Source organism: Rhinopithecus bieti, unplaced genomic scaffold, assembly GCF_001698545.2.
Source record: "Rhinopithecus bieti isolate Rb0 unplaced genomic scaffold, ASM169854v2 scaffold_10614, whole genome shotgun sequence".
Lineage (NCBI taxonomy): Eukaryota > Metazoa > Chordata > Mammalia > Primates > Cercopithecidae > Rhinopithecus > Rhinopithecus bieti.
This window is the reverse complement of record NW_016806893.1, coordinates 2,474,658-2,491,562: the sequence shown is the minus strand read 5'-3', so window position 1 is coordinate 2,491,562 and position 16,905 is coordinate 2,474,658. Positions and strand designations below refer to the sequence as shown.

Below are 16,905 nucleotides of genomic sequence, written 5' to 3'. Positions count from 1 at the left end.
TCCCAAGATTTGCCATTATTTGCATTTGTGCATGTATACTATGCAAAACAGCTGACAAAGAGCATAACTCATTATTGCTGAAGGGGTAATGGCTAGTGTTAAAAGGGAGGAAGAGGTGGCAGAGTAGAGATGAAATAGAAAAGTGGTCAGTTCCTTTAGTGAATTTTTTTGTGTTATGATGACTTTCGCTTTCTCTGGGTAGTGTTATAACTGAAACTTAGGTAGGAATGCTCCTATCGTAAGGACCATGAGAAAGTATCCAGTCAATTTAGATAAGGAAGAGCAAATAGGTTTCACCTAGTATACCAACTCTGATTGGTTGATAGTAGCTGACTAAAGTATTATGTTGAGAAGGATCCTGAGGCTCTTTCTGGCCTTAGCAGGGAAGAGCACTATGATTGATTACTGATGCTTGTTGGAATGTTGAAGGGGTAAGTGACAGTCTCTGTGCTACATAGCTGACATAGCTTATAGTATATATTCAGCAAGTGCCATTTTTTCTCTCTTATAATGTGGCAGTATTGAGAGGGATATAAAAATGGAAAAATACGATCATTTCTCAGAAGTTCACAGTCTGAGGAAAGAGAAAGAAGCCAGAGTTGGTTGAATATTCTGGTGTGACTGCTTGGCTGTTGGGTTGGCCAGATGATCAAAAAGAAGCCCAGTGGTTATTGGGGACGTATATAACATTTTTGTTGTAATGATTTTTGCATCTCTCTGCTGGCCTGCAATTATGGAACTGTAGATACAAAACAAGGAAGTGGGATAAGGCAGAAATGTTACCTCTTACGATAGCTCTGGAGTCAGACCGATTTGGGTTTAATTCTAGCCCCAATATTTATTGTGTGCTATTGGAAAAATTGCTAAGTCTCTCTAGACCACAGTTTCCTCATCCGCAAAATGGGCATAATTATAGCAGCTGCTACATTACATTGTTTTAAGGGATGTGTGTGTGTAGCAATTTCCTCCTTCCTAAAATGGGTATGGCTATTTTTCTCCCAGAAAAGAAATGTAGTTAAGTATATAGTTAAGTTAAGTATATAGTTAAGTTAAGTTAAGTTAAGTATAGTTAAGGTAATGCATGTGAAGTGCTAGGAGCTTTCCTGTCACCTAACCCTGGGGTCATCTAGATGTCAGTAGAGCCACAGAGGGAATTTACAAATGCAAAAGAAGCTGGTGAGCCATTGGGGTTAATGCTCAGGATTCTCAGCTCTGTCCTTCCTGTTTCTCTCCAGGAATGCGGTAGTTGTTCAAGCAATAATACTCCCATCTCCATTAATTATCTTAAAAGCTAATCAGAAGATACCAGGAAATGCAGCATTCTCTGAGTGCCTAACCTTTGCTGAACTCTTAAATGCTTTTGTTTGAGAGAAAGTTGTATTAACTCAAATCTATTCAATCTTCCAGGTTCTACCTTCTCTGTTTCACCCAAGCTAGGAGTATACTTATTCTCCAGCCTGGGAGGGAGCACTTGAAAAAAGCTGAGAGAGGGGGATGGGGAATAGGGAGACTGAGGGAGAAGGTTAGTTATTTAATAGTCTGAAAGTCAGTGGTATGTTTGTTTTGCCATCTCATTTTGAGATTTTTCTTGTTGACATGAAGAGTTAGATTTTTTGAGCATGAAAAAACAAAATTATTTAGAAGCAAAGGAGAGCAAAGACTGAGCAGGCCACAATTTAGAATATTAGCAATGACTTTTGAAGTCAGAAGGGTAGTAAGATAAATGAGAATAGTAAGATGTCTGCCCCAACATAAATTGTAGATGTAGATACCCTTTGTAAATCTGGCTCACTTGCAATTCTGTCTTAAACTGTGACGGCATCAGTTATGGGGCAGAGTTGAAGGCACTGGAAGGGAGTAAGGCCTTGGGCCCATGGAAGCAATGGTATCAAGTTGAACTGTCTTCTGGGCTCCTGAGGCCAATGGACCTGCCACCTACCAGTCTGGGCGCCGCCACTTTCTAGTTGTATGACATTGAGCTATATCTCTCAAAGCTTTAGTCTCCTTGACATAATAATGGTGCTATTAGTCAAGCCAGGCTAAGCCATGCTGCTGTACTTCCACTAAATAATGAATAATTAATTGTAATGAACATTCAGCATTTTAGAGTTTACTTTCTGAATTTCAGGAAATAAGGAATCCAAACCAGGGTCCAAGCCAGGATTCAGGCACAGGTTTGTCCACTCAAAATCCCTTTCTTTTTATATTACATCTCACTGATCTTACAGAAGAAGTCATGGGGTACCATAAACAACTGGTGCTCAACCAGACTGAAAGCAAAGTAATTATCTTGGATGGTCCTGGTGCAGCCTCTTTGGAAAACTAAACAAAAGAAAATTTACTTATGTGACATATACTACCAAGTACAATTTCTGGAAAGTGCTCATTACTCTTTGCTAATTGGAAAAAAAAAGATTTTTTTTTTTATTGCTTAGGCTTATTTGGCATTATCTAGACTCATATGGGCCTTAGGCTTGTAAGGATAAAGGCTGAGAATGTATGAAAGCACCTAAGAGGGAGGGGCACCTGTGCTCTTTCAGTCATGCAGAAGCCTGGCCCTGTTTCTCTGTACCCTGCATTACTATTTAAACCCTCCCATTGTGGCCACAGGGGCCATTGCCTAGCGAGTAGAAGTGGGCACTGAGCTGGCTATAGTATTACTTGCCAGATCTTAACTACCCAACCCTTCTCAGCTCTTCTTTTTGCCTAACCTGCTGCAAGGCAGTGCTTTTTAGACTTTAATGTGCATGCAAAGCTTCCAGGGATCTCATTCAAGTGCAGATTCTGATTCAGCAGGTCTGGGTTTGGATCTGAGATTCTGAAATTATATCAGGCTCCTGGGAGGTGCCGATGCAGCTGGTCCTCAGACCACATTTTGATTACAAAATAACATTATCAGCTTTTCAATCTAGAGCAAATGGAGCATCTTGAAGTCTTATAGTTCTAAAAGAGACTTTAAAAAAATAATATAATGGCACCAGGTGTGGTGGCTTACACCTATAATCTCAGCACTTTGGGAGGCTAAGGCGGGTGGATCATTTGAGCCCAGGAGTTTGAGATGGGCTCAAGTGGGCAACATGGTGAAACCCCATCTCTACAAAAAAAATACCGAAAATTAGGAGGGTGTGGTGGTACACACTTGTCCCAGTTACTCAGGAGGCTGAGGTGGGAGGATTGCTTGAGCCTGGGAAATCAAGGCTGCAGCGAGCCTTGATTGCACCACTGCACTCCAGCCTGGGCAGTAGAGCAAGACCCTGTCTTAAAAAATAATAATAATACAATAATGAATTCTACCAGCCATGCACAAATAATTTACTAAAACAGTCTACTCTTTAAAGATACTCTTCTCCTCAAATAGTGTCAGTATACTGTGTCCTGATAATGCATTCAGTCAAACTCCATGCTAGGATTTTTTTTGCTCGACTCTTTTCCCCTGTGTTTTATTTCCACATGTGCCTGTATCAGTTTTTGCCTAGTGTTTCAAATGTAAGTCTCTTAGGGAGCAGTGCCTCTAATCTGATCTCCACGTTAACCCTTGGCTGCTGATGGATGGAAAATGAGCCTGGCGGAACACTATAAGATGAAGGGCTGGTATTCCTCTGTCTGCCACTCACTGTGAGCTCTGGCCTTGGCAGCTGGCTGCAGTTGTAAAGTCTGGCTCATGAAATCATGGTTTCCTGACCAGGTCCCCTCTCTTCACACTGGAAACAAGCTTCATCCAGCACCTGACAGGGCAGGATCTATTCACAGCTTCCACTATCTTGTTGCTTCTGTGAGACCATGGACTTCAGCTGACAGCAGGCGCTCTGGAACTTTAGCCCCCCATATTTTTGTTTGTTTTCCATATTTTTGTTTCCTTCCCAGCAGAAGGCAGGAGGGCTGGATCAAGCAACCACTGTCCTACTCCTGTCAGTCAGACATTAACGTCCCTTCACAGGCAAGTATGGGAAGTTCTTTTACCCACGTCCCCTCCTCTTCCCACCCCCGACTGTGAACAGCTGAAAGGCAGCCAGAAGTTAGAAGACTGTCACAGAGAAATCCGCAAGATGGCTTTATGGACATCACCCAGGTATTACTTTCTTACTGGGTCTCAGAGCTGTAATCAAATGCCTTCTGATGATATTCATCGTGCAGATTCGGGAAGCTTTGTGTGTCTCATTGGTATCCCACAAAGGGATGGTAAAGGAAGGGTATGAGATGAATGTGCCATTTGGTCTTTATCCCCCTTGCACACATCTAGGTGCCATGGCAACCACGTCACTCTGGAGACAGGTCTACCAGGGGCTTTCCTATAGGTCAGCCACAGCCCTAAATAGCTGCTTCAGGGACAAGACAATTTTGAAAGAGTTTCCCATCAATCACTAAGACCTGTCATTTTCTTCTTCAAAATGCTTTTTGCGTGCAACCCCTCCCCAACTTTGCCTGCCTGCTAGCATCTCAGTCCAGCCCTCCCACCTGCACCCCCTCTCGCTGTGCCTTGAGGCCTGCCTCCTTCTGCACGTGCTTGTAAGAAAGAGCTCCCTAAAGCATTGCTCTCCTTGGGCTGTTCCTCCACTTGGAAACCTAAAATAGCTTCACATTGCCTTGGAGATCCAGCAAGAATACTCCCGCCTGTTTCCAGGCGCTCTGCAATCTGGTGTTCCCATTTTCATTCACTTCCTGCCTCTTCAGTGGTGGCTCGGGCCAGCCTGCCTTCCCTGCTCTCCTCTCCTCGAGGCGAGAATTCTGGACCCAGGGGTATTTCAATTTTGTTCTTCAGATCCTCTCAAAACACCTTGTCCTTGTCCTTCCTAGTGCCCTGCACAGCTGTCATGAATGTATAGATTTCATAGGAGTTTGTTTATTGTCTGGCCTCCTCAACACACTGGAGCCCTCGGAGGGCAAGCACACTGTATGAATCTGCTAAGGCTGCCATAACAAATTCCACAGACCAGGGCACTTTAACAGTAGAAATTAATTTTCTTGCAGTTCTGGAGGTGGGTAGTCTCAGATCAAAGCCTCAAGAAGCAGGTTTGGCTTCTTCTGAGGCCTCTCTCTCTGGCTTGCAGGTGGCCTTTGGTGTCTCTTTGTGTCTCCAAATCTCCTCTTATGATCACACCAGTTAGATTGGGTTAGGGCCGACCATAAAGGCCTCATTTTAACTTCATCGCCTCTTTAAAGCCTTATCTCCAAATCCAGTCACATTCTGAGGTACTGGGTGATTCGGGCTTCAACATATGAATTTTGAGGAGACATAATTCGGCCCATAAGAGGTTTGATGCTCTCTGGCTCATGTACCTGCAGCACCAAGCCCATGTCTGGACATGGAAGGTAGGACTCAGTACAGGTTTGTGGTTGGAATGACATCTCTCTCTCTGAGATGTCCTGCTCCTCACCCGCCAGTCCTTCCAGGCTCAGTTCCAGCCCTGCCCCACATGAAAACCCTTCTTAAGCCCTGAGCGACTTTCTTCTCAGAATGTCTCCAGTTTGCACATATGCACAGTCTCATCTTGCTAACTCTTTCAAGGGTTTTAGCTTAACCCTTAACTAGCATAGACCACTGGGCTGTCCCTTCCACAGATCAGCCAACAAATGGACTGCTCTCAAACAAACTCCCCTCCCCCACGTGAATGGTGCTTTTTCCCTTAGGATCTGGATCCACCATTGATTAAAATCTTCATTGAGGAGGTCCTTGAGGGAGGACAGCCAGTTCCAGGGAGAGGCCCCCATCAAAATCACCTGGCCCTCCAGAGTAGAGCTGGAATCGAAGCTGTGAGTTTGGGTACTTGAATCCATAAACCATTAGGCTGGTGCAAAAGTAAATGTGGTTTTTGCATTAAGAGCAATGGCAAAGATGGCAATTACTTCTGTACCAACTTAATATGTTTCTTTTGTCCTAGAAATAATCACAGACCAAGATGAGAAACACAATCTACTCATCAGCTTTTCCCAAATAATGGATTGAACCATTTTACTACCTCAAAGCATTTCAAATCTGTGTGGAGATTTTGTTTGGTTTCTAACCATTATTTTCTTGCCAGGCTGGGGAGCAAGTCTTCTGAGATTTAAAGAGTTAAAGCTGGTTATGCCTACACATTCCCGGGTAACTTAATTATTGACCCAGCTTGTAAATCATTCATAGCTTTCCAGAGGTATCTATATACTTCTGCTGGCAGCAAGTGCAATCCTGGGCTATTTGTGGAATGGAGGTTGGGGTCAGGGAGAGTGTGAAAAATTAAGAATAACAACACTTCCTTTCCTTCCTGAACTTTAATTGCCCCTTTAAATAAAGCCAAGGTTTTCTTCCCTTGCCACCTGCTCAGAGCACCTCAGTTAACTGCCAAGAAGGCTCTGGTTTCACTTGCCATTCTCCATGTCTTGCCACTCCAAGGATACTAGGTGACTTTGGTTTCATTTAGGAGTGAAGTCGCTGGGATCAGCCGTCTTGCCTGGAGTCCCCCTGGGTTACAGCCAGGGCTTTAGGAATGCAACATCTTACATTTTAGGCAACTCTTCTAATCCTATCCCTTAGGGGCTGGATAAGAAATAACAGCTTTCAGCTGGCCTGCCAGTGAGGCATCTGGGTGGGTTTGTGGTTAACCAAGGCCACACACCCAGTGAGCAACAAGATGGGGTTTAATGGTAGCCGTGTCTGGTGGGGGCCACACCTCTGTGGTGTCTGGTGTCAGCCAGGCCTGCCTACTTTCAAATGAGAGGAGTGGTCCAGTCAGGGCTCCCCGGCTGCAGGGTCAGGTCCAACGCCTGTGAAAACAGACACCCAAATAATCAAAGACTTGCATTCTTGTGTCTAAATAGCAGTTAATCCTCACTCCTTTGAAGGAGCAGAAACCACAGGTGACAGTGAAGCCCTCAGTAGAATTAGCCACCTGGTTTGTTTGTCCCCAAGTCCTACAGTTCTCAGAGCCCAAAGGAAGCTTAACAGCGTCTTGGTTCATTTTACAGATAAGAAAAATGCATGGAGGTCAGAATACTTTTATTGCAAATTAATACAATCTGGAAAAAGGCTATTTTATTCAAACCAGAAAAGAAATTAATGGCAAGAGACTTTTTTTTTTTTTTTGAGATGGAGTTTCGCTCTCGTCAGCTAGGCTGGAGTGCAGTGGTACAATCTCAGCTCACTGCAACTGCTGCCTCCCGGGTTCAAGCGATTCTCCTGTCTCAGCCTCCCAAATAGCTGGGATTACAGGTGCTTGCCATCACGCCTGGCTAATTTTTGTATTTTTGGTAGAGATGGGGCTTCACTATGTTGGCTGGTCTTGAACTCTTGAACTCAGGTGGTCCACCCACCTCGAGCTCCCAAAATGCTGGGATTACAGGCATGAGCCACCACAACCAGCCTTAAGAGACTTTTTAAGGTAAACAACTGAATATTTTAAATGCCAAAAGCTGATGTCATAACTTATTAAAGCCAGAGGCGAATCTTTCTCAACTTGTTCAGTCAACATAGCCCAGTTTCTAGTCAGTTCCAGCCCAGTGTGTCTGGAAGCACATTTTCCCTCTGGGGAAAACTACTGGCCTAGCTGGGCCACTCCTTAGGGCTTCAGAGTTGTCTCTTTGTTTTCCTTGGATGTGTAGTGTGGCTCATTGTGTGGGGTGGGGAGGAATCCAGAAGAGGAGATCCGCAGGGGAATTTTCAAGAAGCTTTGAGTGTTTTACAGGCATCTTCGCAGACCACACTACAAGGTATGGCTTTGTGACTAGCCGTCCTCTTACAGAGGCTTCTAAGAGCCTGAGATTTCAAAATCAAACTTGACAGGCAGGCGGTCTCAAAGCCTTGCGTCAACCAGCCACACACCACCTTTCTCAACAACCTAATTTTGCACCTTTGGAGAACATCTGTTAGAATCAAGCAAACCCTTTTTCCAAATTCTGCTCTTGCTTGTTACCATTTCTGGTCAGTTGTTTTTACGTGTTATTTTATTTAATATTCATGAAAATCCTATAAGTTAGGTTTTATCATCTCCAATTTTCACATGAGGAAACCGAAGCTCTGCGCAAGTGAGAGCTTTCTCAAGCTGCATAATTAGTAGCATCACCAGTGCTGTCTTCATTCCATCATGCCATTTAGCAAAGCACAGTACTCTATAATTTTAAAAAGACTCTCTTGACCTTAGTGTAGAACTCTGTTTGGATAAACAGATGACCAGAGAATGTGGCCTATATCAAGAGACTTCACACTGCAATTTTAGAGTTCTCTACCTGTAACCTGTGTGTGTGTGTGTGTGTGTGTGTGTGTGTGTGTGTGTGTGGTGTATACACATTACTATTGCCTCTTCTCCTTCTCATCACTTTCCCACCCGGATGAAGTCCTTGTCTGGCTTGAGGATGAAGTCTCTATCTGAAGGCTGCAGAGCTTTGTCTGTTTGCTGGGGAGAGCTGTGGGCCTTTAAAGTATACCGCTGTGCTGAATTGTTTTGGGGTAGGGGTAGGCTTGTGAGGTAAGGGGAGAATCTTGTTTACTCACACTCAGTCCCAGAGACTGTGCATCTTGCCCTGGCTCAACCAGTTCACAGAGGCCTGGATGAGTTTTATGCAAGAGAGGTCTTTATGGAAACACAGATGAAAAAAGCTGCCTGAACACACACCAGAAATGCCACTTCGGGTGGTTAGGTTCTTGCGCTTCTCTCTCTGTACGCCTTTTTGGCTTTGAGTAATTTGAAGGGGCTCCAAACCCCAGTTCCTTACCAGGCCTCTTTCTTCCACCGGTTTCAAGGCTTCTGCCAAGCTGAAAAGGTGAGCCCAGAAGCCCTCTTTCCTCAAGCAGTCCTGCTCCATCCCAGCTACATCCTGGGTCAGGACACTAAGAACCCACCTCAGAGTGGATGTACAAGAACAAGATTTTACTTAACATTTTGGCTTTTTAAAATTAAACTTAGATGAAAACTGGCTTTACAGATGGTGGAACACTGGTGTGGCCCTAAGAGCTGGCTTAGTTGGGGTTTATGAGGGTTATATGAGATGATGTTTTCCCATGCCTGAGTTAGGGTGTAGTCTTTACATGAGGGAAAAGTTCTTTTATCGGACCGTGCTGCAAATGATTTAACACTAAGTCTATTGTTCACACTGTCAAAATTAAGAAATATGATTGTATTCATGTTGGGATTTATAATTTATTATTTTATTGTCATTTTTGTTTGTCACATTTATTAATTCAAGTTTTATGTTGCCTCATCTTAACTTTAAAACATGTGCTATTGCTGGGCACAGTGGCTCTTGCCTGTAATCCCAGCACTTTGGGAGGCCAATGTGGGTGGATCACCTGGGGTCAGGAGTTTGAGACCAGCCTGGTTAACATGGTGAAACCCCCGTCTCTACTAAAAATACAAAAAAAAAAAAAAAAAAAAAAATTAGTGGGCCATGGTGGCGGGCGCCTGTAATCCTAGTTACTCAGGAGACTGAGGCTGGAGAATTGCTTGAACCCTCTGCCGGGAGGCGGAGGTTGCAGTAAACCGAGATCGTGCCATTGCACTCCAGCCTGGGCAACGAGAGTGAAACTCCGTCTCGAAAAACAAACAAACAAAAAATAACAAAAAATGTGCTGTTTAATATCTCATACTTATTCTCTTATGATAAAGAAATCATATGTCAACCAACAAAAGATGGTTGAAAGATGAGTTTTTTTTTAAGAATGTGTGGCCGTATATTCATTTGAGCCTCTGAAATGGGCTCCCTGTCCCTGGTTTTGGTGTAAATTAAGTTTCCTTATCATTGTCTGGCAGAGAGGGAGCTAAATGGAATAAAGATGGGAATGTCTGCTGGCTTCCTCCCTTTCCCAGATAACCAAAAACTCACGCTATGATGGCCTGCCAAATTTCCTCCCTTCTTTCCTCTCCCAAAGAGGAAGTGTTTTTATTCCCTTTATCACTGGGAGAGAGGCGATATCAACGACTATAATGAAAGGGTAGACATAAGAGAGGAAGTAAAGAGAGGAAAATGCAAGTGTGGAGCTCAGCCTAGAGAAAGCCCTCGGGGAATTGTGGCGAGGGACAACCTCAGAACAAAAGCAGCACATATGAGTGAAATGGGTGCAGAAGAAAGGGAAATTCGTAAGTGTTGCTGTATACTCTATATTTGCCTTCTCTTTGTGGTTTCCAAGAATCTCAAAATAAATCATTTGAGTCTTTGAAATTCTTTCTTGTGTCAGGCTGTATTCCTTGACTATCATCTTGAGACTGAACTATTTGGATCCTGCCTTTATACAGGTTATACCCCAGAAATATTCCTGTGTTCCCTGCTTTTCCGAGGCTTTCTACTTTGCTCCATTCAGAGGTACAGTATTATATTTCACGGCATCAGGATTTGGCTGTCCTGCAGTAGATCACGGTAATTTGGCTGGGTCTACAATAAGTCTAGACACAGTTCACCTCAGGGGTCATTTAATTAACCTGATGAATCCAAGAGGAACTGTTTTAGTACTATGAGTGAGAAATTTTCCAATTGGAGTTTGTTTAAATAATGAGGACATGTGGAATATATTCTAATTGTATTGGCTAGCTAATATCTGTTAGATGAGCTTTAGAATATTTCAGGTTTGGGGACTGGGCATGGTGGCTCACACCTGTAATCCCAGCACTTTGGGAGGATGAGGCAGGTGGATCACCTGAGGTCAGGAGTTCGAGACCAGCCTGGCCAACATGGCAAAACCCTGTCTCTACTAAAAATACAAAAATTAGCCAGGCATGGCGACACATGCCTGTAATCCCAGCTACTTGGGAGACTGAGGCAGGAGAGTCACTTGAACCTGGAAGGCGGAGGTTACAGTAAGCTGAGATCGTGCCACTGCACTCCAGCCCGGGTGACAGAGCAAGACTCCATCTCAAAAACAAACGAACAACCCAAAATATTTCAGGTTTGTTCCATCCTCCTGTCCAGAGAATCCTAAGAAGCCTACCCTTGTCTTGTAGAAATGAAGTTAGAATTGTCTTTTACAGGGAACAGTGATTTTGCTGGTGGTCTTTCAACTTAAATTTTTTATTAGAAGAATCGCCAATGCCATAATCTGTCAAAAAGATGTGGCAGCATGTTTATCTGTAACAGACATATCTTCAGTCATTTTTTCCCTGTGTGTTTAACTCGAGAAGTTGTTTGTATTATTTATGACTTTCAAAAATGCATTCTTGGGCAATGTTCACAGCTCAGTCACCAAGAGCACTTGTGGAGTCCCAGAGAGGTGCTCTGCTTCCCTGAGCTGCCAAAGCCTCAGAGTTGGGACTTCTCTCCCAGCCTTGTGGAAATGGTACGCTCTTAATTTCAGGGCAACTTACTAACATTTCACGATCATCCAGTTTTTCCTCTCATCCTCTCATTCACTGTTCAGATGTTTGTCACCCCAGCAAGCAGTTTGTGAATGATGAGTTTTAAGTCATGGATAAACTGGAGACTTATTTGTGGTGGTTATAGTTTCCCTGCTTCTTTTTGGACAGGAAATAGAAATTTGTCTGTATTTCCTAATGTTTTCTCTGCACTCTTTTAATGATTTAACTGAATTTTGTCTTTGCAAGACCTCATGCTCCAATTCTTTGGCTTTTTCCATTATCCCTAGCATTTCCCCCTCCTACCTTCCCAACTCTTCTCCTGGGGTTATATATAGCTGGGGTTATGTTAAATTTTTACCAGTCCCTCCAAAGGTCACCTAATCCCGGAAGACTCTCCTGATGACCTTGGGTTGGGTTAAAGGGATTATGCTTTTTTCCAGACTTCTTTGATGCATATTTTGTATTCTGTGTATAACTCACTTCCCCCACCAGGTTGCAGGCTCTAGGGAGTGGTGTCTGGATGTCACCTATTCTCCTTCTTACTGGGAAGCACCATCCAGGTAGTCAAACGCAGACGATGACTTTGGTAGGAGCTGGGGCTGCAAGCTCCAGCCAGGATCAGGGGAGGTGACAGGGCCTGAAGGATCAAGCGAAGCCAGAGTCCACAAGGAGGACAGAGGATCAAATACCAGGGTATATATGGGTAGATGTGAAATCCAGAGGGCCCAAAGGCAGGGATTTGAGTCAGGTCTTCAGAACTTAGAGTCTGGAGTTTGAGAAATAAAATAAAAGTGAAAGGAGATTGGGATCAAGCCTCTGGAGGGAGGAAGGAAAATGTCTCAGCGATTTTCTTGAACCATACACAGTGTGTGTTGGAGTCCAGTTGTAGAGTAATACATAGGACAGAGAGGAAAACAATGCATAGTTGGTTGAATAAATAAATGCTTAGACATTTACAGAGATGCTTCCTATTTGAAGAATAGGCAGGATATTTGAGTGTAAGAATTGAAGGTCAAAGTCACCTAGGACTTGTTTTTCAGGCCAGAGAATACATATTTCTGTGCACCTCCAAAGGTTATTTTAATTTCTTACTCATCGTTCACCCCTTCAATCAATATGCAGTTAAAACTTGATCTTCTGTTCAATCAACAAATATCAAATTCGGTTGGTTATAGTGTCTCTGAGAAGTAATCAATACATAATTCTGTATCAGTCAGGGTTTGATCAAAGATGCAGAACCAATGTAAGTGATATAGAAAAATGGATGGCAGAGTCCTAGCTTTGCCATAAGGGAGCTGGGGGGAGGCCATCTATGCCCATCATTGCCCCTCTGGTGTCTACTGTTGACCTGAAGTCCTATGAGTCAGACAAACACACAGTTGGAATGGGAGCTGGGTGTGGATAAGAACAGGGACAAACACGACACCACAAAGACGGAATGGAACCCATGAAGACAATTAGAAACCATGAAGACAGACTAACTGGAACCCATGTATCTCTCTCCCATCCACTCCAGCCTCAATTCTGCATGACCTGCTGGAGAAGCTGGAGCCCTTTGCCATGGAGCTGTACTTGCACCTGGCCCAGGACTCAGAGAAACAGATGGAGGAGATCTGGAAGGAGCTGGAGGAACTGTGGGTCTGGACACGCACACCACGTCAGCGATGATGTTTGCCAGCTGCCACAGCACCTGCTGCCCTGTTGCTACATTCAGGGCATAGGAAATATGGCCACTACTCCATGCCCACCTTCCAAGTCTGATGCAAAATGTGTCTTGTGGCCAACCATAACCTAGAACTACACAGTGAAGGGAATTCTTGGAAACATAGCTTCTGTTAAGCTCAGTTGTCATTGGTACAAAGCCACCACAGTGTATTCCTTGTAAACTTGGCATTCACACGCACTTTTTAACCATGTTTAACTTCCCAGTAAAGACAATAGCAACATTATGCTTTTGCCTAACATGATGCAACTTTTCTTATATTGCCTAAAACATGCTATTCTCTCCTGCAAAGAGGTTTAAGTCTATCTATCTTTGGATGATGTTAATCCTCCTCTAGCCAAGTCACATTTCCCCTTTGCTATTCTGTAATTTAAATACTGAGATACAGGTTACTTACCATAAACACATCTTATATTAGATGCTAGGTGAATAAGAGAGAGGTAATTACCTTCTTTAGACAATCAAATATTTTTGACCAAAGCTAGACTCAGTAAAACTTTTATTTTGAATTAAATTATGAGCCTACAAACCTGAGGACTTCCTTCCTGAGCTTAGGTTGGCTATTTCGTCTGTTTTTTAATGCTGTCAAATTTATCCTGAGAGGAGTCAGGCACCCAAGCCAAGCCTAAACTGTGATCCTGCAATGTAGCTTGGTCTATCTGATGGGCTTATGTGTGGTGAACCCGTTGTGCATCTATTTACCCAGGAAAACCAAAATTGTGCTGTAGAAGCTTTGAACAAGATCGCACCACTGCACTCCAGCCTGGGTGACAGAGCGAGACTCCATCTCAAAAAAAAAAAAAAAAAAAAGAAGAAGAAGCTTTGAACAGAGGCCCCAAGGGGACACAGGTTTAGCGATTAGGAGGAAAGACACTGTCTTGCTAAACCCAGCCCAGTCCCAGGGTTTAGATCTGACCTTCGAAGACAAGGAAACTGCAGTCAGAATGGGTAGGGGGCGTACAGTTTGGGCAGATGCAATCTGCTTTGGGACTCATGTGGCCAAATGCGACATAGAGCTGGAGAATGGACAGTCTCCCCATTTCTTACAGAATATCCTGTATAAATGACGCACACTGTAGCTCCATTTGGCATGCCTGATGTGTCTCGGCTTCGGGGGAACGTGGAGGTGGTATCCTGGGCAGGAGGGCATAGGCCTTTAGGAGACTGATGACAAAGGGGCAGCCCCAGGCCTCCCCGGTGGCTTGCAGGAAGCAACAATTTCAAGCAGGCTTGAGTGGGAAAACATGTCTGAGATTTCTCTGAGACACCTCCTGGGGACACCCCTTGGGGGGCAAGTATAAAGGAGGGGCAAGAAAGGAGGTGAGGAAGCACAAGGACCTCTGTGCTGATAGAACCATTCTGTATCGTGATCATGGTGGTGGTCACACGCATCTACACAGGCGATAAAATGATGCAGGCACACACACACACACACACACAAATGAGAGCATGTAAAACTGATGAAATATGTAGGTTGCACCAGTATCAATGTTCTGATTTTGTACTGGATGTTAGCATTGAGGGAAGCTAAAAGTACACAGGACATTAAGTCAAGGAAAAACAATAATAGTAATAGAATTAATATTTTTTGAAAACTAACAATATGTTAGGTGCTTTGCATTTTTTTTTTTCTGTTTAATCCTTACAACACTCTTATGAAATAGATGTTGGTATTACCCATTTTTATAGACAAGGAAACTGAGTCCCAGTCATGTGAAGGTCACTCAACTAGGCTGTCTGAGTCAGAGTCAGAGCCAGAGCCAGGACTTCTAACATTGAAGTCCTTAAGGAAAAGGTTTAGATTGCAGTGACATGGGGGATAGGGTGGAATACAAAATTCAGCACGAAGAAGGACTTCTGAGCAGTTCTGTGCAGGAGTGGGCGGAGCTTGCCGGCAGGGTGAAGTGCTCCACAGGAGAGCTTTTCTCAGAGCAGACTGGACAGATGCAATCTGTCATGGCCCTGTCTTTTGGTTCCAGGCTACATCCACCTCTTAAATGACTTGGGCTTTCTCATCTGTACAAAGGGGAAAATAAATTTTATCTCATGGGTGGTTGTTAGAATTGCAAGAGGTATAACAAAGGGTTCCAAACCTTCAGCCTTCTGGAAGTCACACTTTCTTTAATATCCACATCAAATGGCTCAAGCCTCCGTCTGAAATTACATGGGGAATCATGCTTCCTCTCAACATTTTCAAAGATTCTCCAGGGCCTTCGCATTTGCAGAGCCTGCCTTCCCTCCCATTCCTGCTCAGACCCAATTTTCTGTTGCCCAGGGTGGTCCTGGGTCCAGTGTTTGCTCATCAAAGCCACTGTCCTCTCTCCACACTGCTTCCTCTGTGCTGGAGTTTGCCCCTTTTTTTGTTATCCAAGCAATACCTACATCTATTCACAAATGTTATGGTGGGTAGTGTTGGCACATCTGGCTGACTTTCACCGCAGATTTGGGGTAGTAGAAGAAAATTACAGTTCTACTTAACGCAGCACAAAAACATGCCAAGTCACACTAGACAAGCTCTTACAAATTTCTAACAGGTTGTTTTAAGTTTTTAAGTACCAAAACCTCCTTCCTTTTTTGCTGCAAAGTCCCTTCTCTCTTCAATAACCATCCTCTTTCTTCAAGTGCTAGGACCAATTTGGCAACCCTCCATCATTTTATTATGCTGAGTAGTCCAGCTCTTTTTTATCTTTTTTCTGTCTTCCAGATGAGGCCCTGGGGACCACCCTTCCTAAAGCAAAAGGGAAGGGATGCATCTGTCATTTTCCTCTGTGCTTTGGCCTGTGTGACCATGGGACAGTTATAGAGCCACTGTGAGCCTCCATTTACTCGTCTACTATTTACTTGTGTACTCTGGAAGTGGATAGTAACAGTACTTAACCCCCAGGATTATTGTAAAGATACAGTGAACATAAATCACTTAGACTGCAGCAGAGCTTTGTGTCTGTTTATTCGTATGATTTCTCTGACTTCAAACCTTCTGGAGACATTCAACTTTGTTTCTCCTCTTATTAGGCAGTGAGAGTTTCTGCTGCTTCCGTCCTCCTGGCCAGAGGGAGGTAAGTACTGTCCATCAGGGCACGTTCTTGAAGCCTTTGCCTCTGTTGTGGGTGGTCCTTTTTTTTACTGTGGAAGGCAGGAGAGAGTCTCAGTGACCAGGCCTAGCCCTGCCCAGGACAAGAAGGTAGAAAGTGGAGGCCACAGTTTCTGTGGTCTGTCGATCAAGTGTTTGAATTGTATATTGACTCCATAGGAGATTAGATCATAGGCAGTCACATGGCCCTGGAGACTTGGAGTAAGAACTGATGAGGGAGGCTCAAATGTTTGATGCATGGTTTCCTTTGAGAACAACTGGGAGAGGGTGGAAGGAATAGAATGGCATAGAAGCAAGGAAATGGATTTTAACAGTAGGATTTAAAGTGTCTATGACTACTGAAGTGTGTTGTGGATGAGATTTGGTGCATATGAAAAAGTACTCAGCGATGCTGTTCAGGGCCTTATGTAAGCAAGAATGGAACAGAGGGAGAGGGAGAGCTCAGCAGCCTTGCTGAGACAATGGAGGCATGTGCACCAGAGCCAGGGTCAAGTGCGGCAAAATCTACTAAAGGTTCTTCAGAGGCTAGCCCAAAATAGGATGGCCCCTGAAGTTCAGCAAATCTTGGTGTTCCACTCACCCCCTCCGCTGATGTAAGGTGCAGCTCCCTCTTTCCCCAGGGGCCCTTCCTCTTGACTGTCTCCCCCAGGATGGGGGGATGGCTATGCCCCGCTGGTTCCTGACCTTCTCCTGCTCCATTGGAGACCATTATGCTTAAGCATTGATTATCTGTGTCCAGTCAGTGTTTTGCAGCATTCCTGGCACAAATGGCCTGCGTGTGTGCTGAAGTGGAAGGAAAGGACTCTCAGGGGCACATTCTGTGGTCCAGGAGAACA

General features: G+C 44.1%; 1 long non-coding RNA gene across 1 annotated transcript in view; it reads left to right on the top strand.

The window, feature by feature from the left end:
• The first annotated feature begins 15,988 nt into the window (after positions 1–15,988).
• The window catches only part of LOC108533703 (uncharacterized), a 40,429-nt gene continuing 39,512 nt past the window's right edge, over positions 15,989–16,905 (top strand). The window contains exon 1 of the long non-coding RNA XR_001886797.1: positions 15,989–16,034. This is a non-coding gene — a long non-coding RNA (uncharacterized LOC108533703). The remainder of the gene's footprint in view (positions 16,035–16,905) is intronic.